This window comes from Manis javanica, chromosome 10 (genome assembly GCF_040802235.1).
Source record: "Manis javanica isolate MJ-LG chromosome 10, MJ_LKY, whole genome shotgun sequence".
Classification (NCBI taxonomy): Eukaryota; Metazoa; Chordata; class Mammalia; order Pholidota; family Manidae; genus Manis; species Manis javanica.
Window position 1 is genome coordinate 21,265,337 of NC_133165.1, and position 6,567 is coordinate 21,271,903.

The 6,567-nt window shown below is 42.6% G+C and overlaps 1 long non-coding RNA gene across 1 annotated transcript; it reads right to left on the reverse strand.

The window, feature by feature from the left end:
• Positions 1–313: 313 nt before the first annotated feature.
• Positions 314–2,906, reverse strand: LOC140843993 (uncharacterized). The gene is made up of 3 exons (XR_012122006.1): positions 2,572–2,906; positions 2,157–2,221; positions 314–1,195 (listed from the first exon to the last, which is right to left on the reverse strand). It is a non-coding gene; the product is annotated as an uncharacterized lncRNA (long non-coding RNA).
• Between the last annotated feature and the right edge of the window lie 3,661 nt (positions 2,907–6,567).

Here is a 6,567-nt window from a genome sequence, read left to right on the forward strand (position 1 = left end):
AAAGCTATCCTTTCCAGCATGTTTGCAGTAGCTCCAAACTTGAAACAACCTAAATGTCCCTCAACAGGGAAATGATTAGCTAAGTAATAGTATATCAATATTATGGAATAATATGCAGCTATTAAAGGAGTGAAAGAGACAAGGTGCCAACATAGAAATACATTTATAATATATGGTAAAGCAGGGAAAGAACAATGACGTAGTCGTGGAAGAAACAGTAAATCAATCTCTCTCATACAATCCTATTTCTTTAAAAGTATCTAGTTTTCCCCTCTCTGGAATGCTCTTTCCCTAGATCTTCACCTCTCCAGCTCATGCACATTCAACTCAGACACTGTGCCCTCAGCTCAGAGGCCTCTCCTAGCCACCCTGGCCCTCCACCAACCCATGTCACTCTCTACCTTCTTACCTAGTTTTATTTTTTCACAGCACTTACACAATCTGAAATTTCTACTGGTTCCCATGCTTACTGCCCTTCTCCTCCTACCAGAAAATTAATCCCATCAGACTGTGCATCATTGCCTGGCATGGATAAAGTGCTCAGTAAAGTTTGGGAGAGAAAGAGACACATGCATCATAAACCTTTTAGAAATGTGGACAGTTAAATATTAAACAGTTAATCGAAGGTGTATTAATGGAGTGGGATTGGATGTGGAGAGGAGAGCAGCTGGGAGAAGAAAGTGCAATTTTGTACTTATACTATTATATTTGGGTTTTCCTACAATAAGCAAATTGCTTTTTTCAAAAAGTTTTTAATGAGGTGAAATTTATATAACATAAAATTAACCACTTTAAAGTGAACAAGTCAGTGGTATTTAGTGTAATCACAGTGTTTGTACAGCTACCACCTTCATCTAGTTCCCCAACATTTTCACCGTGGCACAAGGGCGCCCGTAATCATTATATGAATGCTCCCCATTCCCATGGGAACACGCTCCCCTTTCTCCTGTCCTCCTTGTCCCCATATCCACCAATCTCGTTTCTAACTCTAGGATTCACCCATTCCAGTCATTTCATACTAATGGAATCATACAATAGATAAACTTTTGTGTCTGGCTGCCTTCACCAGCATCATATTTTCATGGTTCATCCATGTTGTAACAAGTGTAAGAGCTTCATTCCTTTTTATGGCCAAATAATATTCCATGGATGTACCACTTCTTATTTATCCATTCTTCCGTTGATGAGCAACTTGCTTTTGTAAGTTAAAGACATTAAAAATAAAAGAAAGGATAAACAGGTAAATCACAGTAAGGCATACAGTCTACTTAATTGTATCAGGGCAATGTCAATTTCTTGGTATTGATAGTGTATTATAGTTACATAAGGTGTTACCATAGGGGAAAGTAGGGTGATGGGGGACCTCTTGTAATATTTTTGCAATTTTGGGGGAGTCTTTAATTATTTCCAAATAAAAAGTTGGAATGTTAAAAATGCTCATACAACAAAAAAGAGAAGTTTCTGAATAAGTAAAGCCCACTTGTAATTAAACTGACTTTAGCCTTGATTCCTATGTCTTTATTGAAGGTTTTTTCTGCCTTCCTTAGTTAAATTTGTTTGGGCCATGGATAGCCCTGGGGAAAGGATCTTTTCACTTTGAGAATTTGTAAATATAGAACAGTATCAGGAATCACAAACACATACCTATGTAGAATCCCCAGATTGTCCATTGTTAACATCTGATCACCTTGTTTTATGTTTTAAGATTAGGAATAAAATAGTCCTAATACATATGTTGCCTCTTTTACTCCCATCCCAGTCAAATTCTACCCTCCCCAACAGGCTATCATGTATGAAATGTGATCCATTTAATGTATTTAGAAACATTCACATATACAACATATAAATCAATGAAAATCACCTTATTGTTTTAAAATTCATATATCATACATAACACCTGTTTTCATGCCATGTGTTTCTCTCTTAACTGTATTAGAGTAACTCCATCAATGTTTATACCTCTTCTTTATTCACCCATTTCCCTTTTAGGCTTTTAGGTTATTTCCAAATTTTTGTTATACCCACAGTACTTGTACAAGTGTCTGGATACTGTCAGAAGCAAGTTACAGAAATTTAACTGGATTTAATCAGAAGAAATGTATTATCTTACATAACCATGTTAAAAAACAAAATTCAAGTGAATAAATTTTAAATACCTTGTTGTCGCTATTCAACAATTCATGAATCGGGCAGCATCCAATGGAGCAGATAGAATGGAGCTCTAGGGGGTTAAACCAAAGGAAGGACTTTTATGGGCAGAAGGGAGCAAGAACAAAGCAGTTACACTAGCAACAGGTGGATTGGTGTGGCAAGGTTTATGCCCTCAGGGGATGGCAGGGGTCTATCAGGCAGGGTATACCAGTAGTGTTGACCAGGTGAGCCCTGACTGACTGGTTTCAGATCGTATTTCTGGGGGAGCTGAAACTGTAACTAAGTTTCAGTTTGGTTATGTGGGGCTTAGCATAAATGACTCCATTTTGGACCTAATGTCCTGTTTCTAAAAACCATAAGCCCTTAGATAAGACTGACTTGAGTCCCTTGTATCGGAGCTTAATGACCTCAAGGACTTACACCTTTCCATCTGTCTGCTGCCCTGCATGTTGGCTTCATCCTCAGGCTGGTTCCCAGATGGCTAGAGTCCTAGATGTTAGGTCTGGAGAAGCAAGGGAGTGCATCTCATCCTGCAGCTGTCTTCTAGGATCAGGAAACTTTTCTCAGAAGCCCACCAAGAGCTATCTCCCCCCATGTCATTGGCCTGAATTGAGTCACATACCCAATTTTGAAAAGGAGATCTCTCTCTCCTTATTGTGGTTAAATATACATGACATCATATTGTTTCCTCATTGGCTGTACCATTACACATTCTCACCAGCAACATTATTATCCATTTTGCACAAGTGTTCCAATTTCTCCACATCCTCTCCAGTACTTGTTATTTCCTGTTTTGTTTGTTTTTAGTAATAGTCATCCTAATGGATGTGAAGTGGTATCTCCCTGTGCAAAGGGGATCTCTTGGTGGTTGTACATTAAAATTGCCCCAGGAAATTTTACACCGAACCCACCTCTAGACTCTGATTTAACGGGTATTGGTTAGGACCTAGGCATTGATACATTTGAAATCCACCCCACTGTAGGGCCTCTGATTGAGGCCAAGCTTGAGAACCACTAGCCAGAGACAAATCTTCCAGCAAAAAAGGGATGTTGGGGAATCAATTGCAGTGTTCAATACTACTCAGAAGTAAAATTGCTGAGTCCTCAGTTGGATTTCTGTACTTACTTTGTAGATCCAAGTCCGAATTATTCCTAGAAATTTAGAACCAGAAGTAAGTAGCCTGTTAACCCAGGTAAGCATCAGGGACAGAAAATACACTGCTTGCTGCTTAATTTCCTCACCTAGCAAACTTTGTTTTTGTCTGAATTGGCAGCAAATTAATACATTTCTTTACTTCAGTGGTTCCACTGGTGAGGCTAGACAGAATCCAAGAAACATCTGTAATATGGTTCGCTTTACTTCCCCAACTCGTTTAGTGTATAAGCTTCATCAGGCGGCCTCCCTCTCCCCACCTGCCAGAGCCGTCTTCACTGGAGGGTGCCAGGTCCAGCTCTGGCCCACCTGCAGCAGCTCTGATGTGCATCTGATGGGGTCGGGGAAGTGGTTTATCCCTGAAGCTTTACCGTGCTGGGCTAGCAACTGGTTTTCCTCTGGTCCCTTAAGGGGACTTTTGTTTCTCCATTTCTTGCTGCTTTGCTCCTCACTGGGTCCTTGCAGGATCTCTCTTTAAATAATCTTGAATCTGACTTTGCCTTGGAGACCTGTGTGGGTGGTGCCACCTGTGCTGTTCTGCTTCCTCCTGCCAAGGCCAAGTCAGTGTTTTGCCCCAACCCTCTGCCAGTTTGGCCCCTAAAAGCTTGGTGGTTCAAGACTGTTAGCCTGGCAGATCCTGGGGCAATGCCTCGATCCAAGGAGGGAAGAAGCCCTTGGGGCAGGCAGGGTGCCCGCTGCCACTTTCAGCTACTGCCTGGCCCTCCTTGCCACAGGCCTCACCAGGCTCAGCTGCCTCCCCGGATTGTATGTGTAAACCTTTGTCCTGGTACTTTGTCTCATGCTTGTCTATTGCTCTTTAAATTGAGTTTACAGGAAGTATCAAATGGTGTGAGTGGCAGCATGTTGGTAACGCTGGACTTAACTGTTTCAAGTTTCTGGGGCCTAGAATTCAAAGTGGACAGTAGCACCACTTTACAGCTATTAAATGGTGTTTTGACTTTAAGGGCTGGCAGCCCAAGAGAATGGGGCTGAGGGGACACAAAGACCTCTTCCCTCTGCTGTTTCTCCCACCTACCTGAACTCACTCTAGGCCAGATGGCCCCGAGTATGTGTTAGGAAACCACACTTAAAAATTCTTAAGTTTTTTTCCCTGTAGGGCCTCCAGCCCTTCCCCATTCTTCCATCATTCCAAAACCACACATCCCGGGCCCAGGAGCCATGCTGCCATGCCCAACCTCTTCGGGAGAAGTATGAATGCATGTGTCTTAAGTTAATAAAAGAATATTTAAACATTGTTTAACAAAATAAAATTTTATTTTTGTATTTAAGCTAAATTTCCTTTTAAATTCCTTCAAGCTTGGTTCACTGAGGTGGTTAAGTACAAATGCTACTGACTAGGAATTACCTATATAGTTAAGCTATGCCTGTGTGAAGAGGCTCGAATGCTGTCCCTGGCAGCTTTCCTCACGGACTAGAGCTCCTTCTGGACATACATAGTGTCATTCTTACTTTATAAATAATGTGGTGTAGACGTAGCCAGTCTCCCCCGCCCCCACTGTGTGACAGAGGCAGACTGTTGTGGTGGGGATGACGACTCCCATCCCCACAACCTTCTGTACATGCTTAAGACTGGCACTGAGGAGGGAGGTGAACCTCAAGTCCCAAATACCTGCTCGGGTCTGAGGGGTGGGAGCTGGGCACAGGTCTAGCAATCAAGCTTCTAGTTATACCCTACGTAAGGCAGAGCCTCTTAGTTTAGTGCTCAGAGCTTGTTTACCTCAGTTTCCAGGTAGTGAGACAGGGACCATAGACGTAGTCAGAGTAGGGTAAGGGCCTCCGGAGGAGGCAGGGTGGGATATTTGCAGTCAGAGCAATGTAACTACATGCAAGGAAACACCCCCTACTAAAACTCTATGTTAAACAGTAAGATCTAGAATCATTCTTCAGTGAGATCAGTTAATGCTCCCCAGATAAAGAAGAGTAGCACATGTTTTATGATGCTAATCATTTGTAACCCTGTGTAAGATTCCCTTTCGCACACTAAAAGGCCCAGGCCTATGTGCTGTCTTTCCTCCTTCATATCTAAGGAGGTGATTCTGCAAACTGAGCAACTAACTTAGCTGCAGACCTAGCTGTAGATGGTATGGTAAAGGGCAGGAAGAATTCCATCTTCAAGATAAGATTACATTTTAACAGCCAGGAAGTTCAAGAGGCAAGATTCTTTAGCAAATAGACAATACCTCAGCCCACCTTGGGGACTGGGCAGGCAGCCTTTTGATGTGCTCCCAGACCAAGGCGCCGGCATCCCAGAGAGAAATTAAGGCAGGAAATTCCTTATGTTAATTTTTAATATTCAGGAACCACTTAACAAGTCCACACCCTAAACTCTTTCACATTCCCAAATATCCCCCTAGACAACGCACCACTACAGACTCTCTTGTCCCCTCCTGGCGTGAGTCAGGAGCTCTGTTCTTTCACTTCATCTCTAAATAAAAGCCTGTACCTTGCTCTCCTACCTTGACTGTGAAGCTCACTCTTCGGCTTCATGAACAAGAACCCCAGCATCAGTAGGATGGCTGGTCCAGGAGCTGCCAGGAAAGGTGTTCTGGCCCAGCCTGAGTGTGAGTATGAGTGTGTGTGTACATGTGTGTGCACTGGACAGGAACGGGAGGCTGGGACTTTCCATTAAAAACTTAATTTCTGTGAGTCTAGTTGGAATTTTCAGTATGAATGTGACATTTTTCTCCTTGCTTACGTCATTAAGAATAAAAAAACTGTGACCTATTGTAGACCATGTCGTGCCTTTTATTTTTGTGGGCAGCAGAATTCTCTCATCATTATGAATGTGACCCATGGAAGGGACCCAAAGGACAAAGAAATCCACACCTTTCCAGCTGGAGGAACAGGGTGTAAGTCTAGGGAAAGGAAATCCTGGGGCAAAATACCTTTAAAAACCGAAATCAGTCAAAGGGAGAAATAAAGTTTAAAATCCGTTTATTGCTTACAAAACTGCAGTTCAGCCCATTTGTCTCCTGCTCAAGCAGCAGCAAAAACCGGCCCTCCCCTTCACCTCTCAGGTACAGATAAGCCCTCCCTTGCCCAGGTAATTACCCACTGATATGGAGATGGAGATGAAGTTCTCTCCACCCAGGAGGAATAACGCAAATGCACTAAAGCCAGACTTCTTTCCACCTCTGAACGCCTATTGATATGCAGATGTACCAAAGCCTGGTGGGATATTCTGGAAATATTACCATTTTACCCACATCGTCAGTGCAACTCTATGAAACGTGTATGTGAAG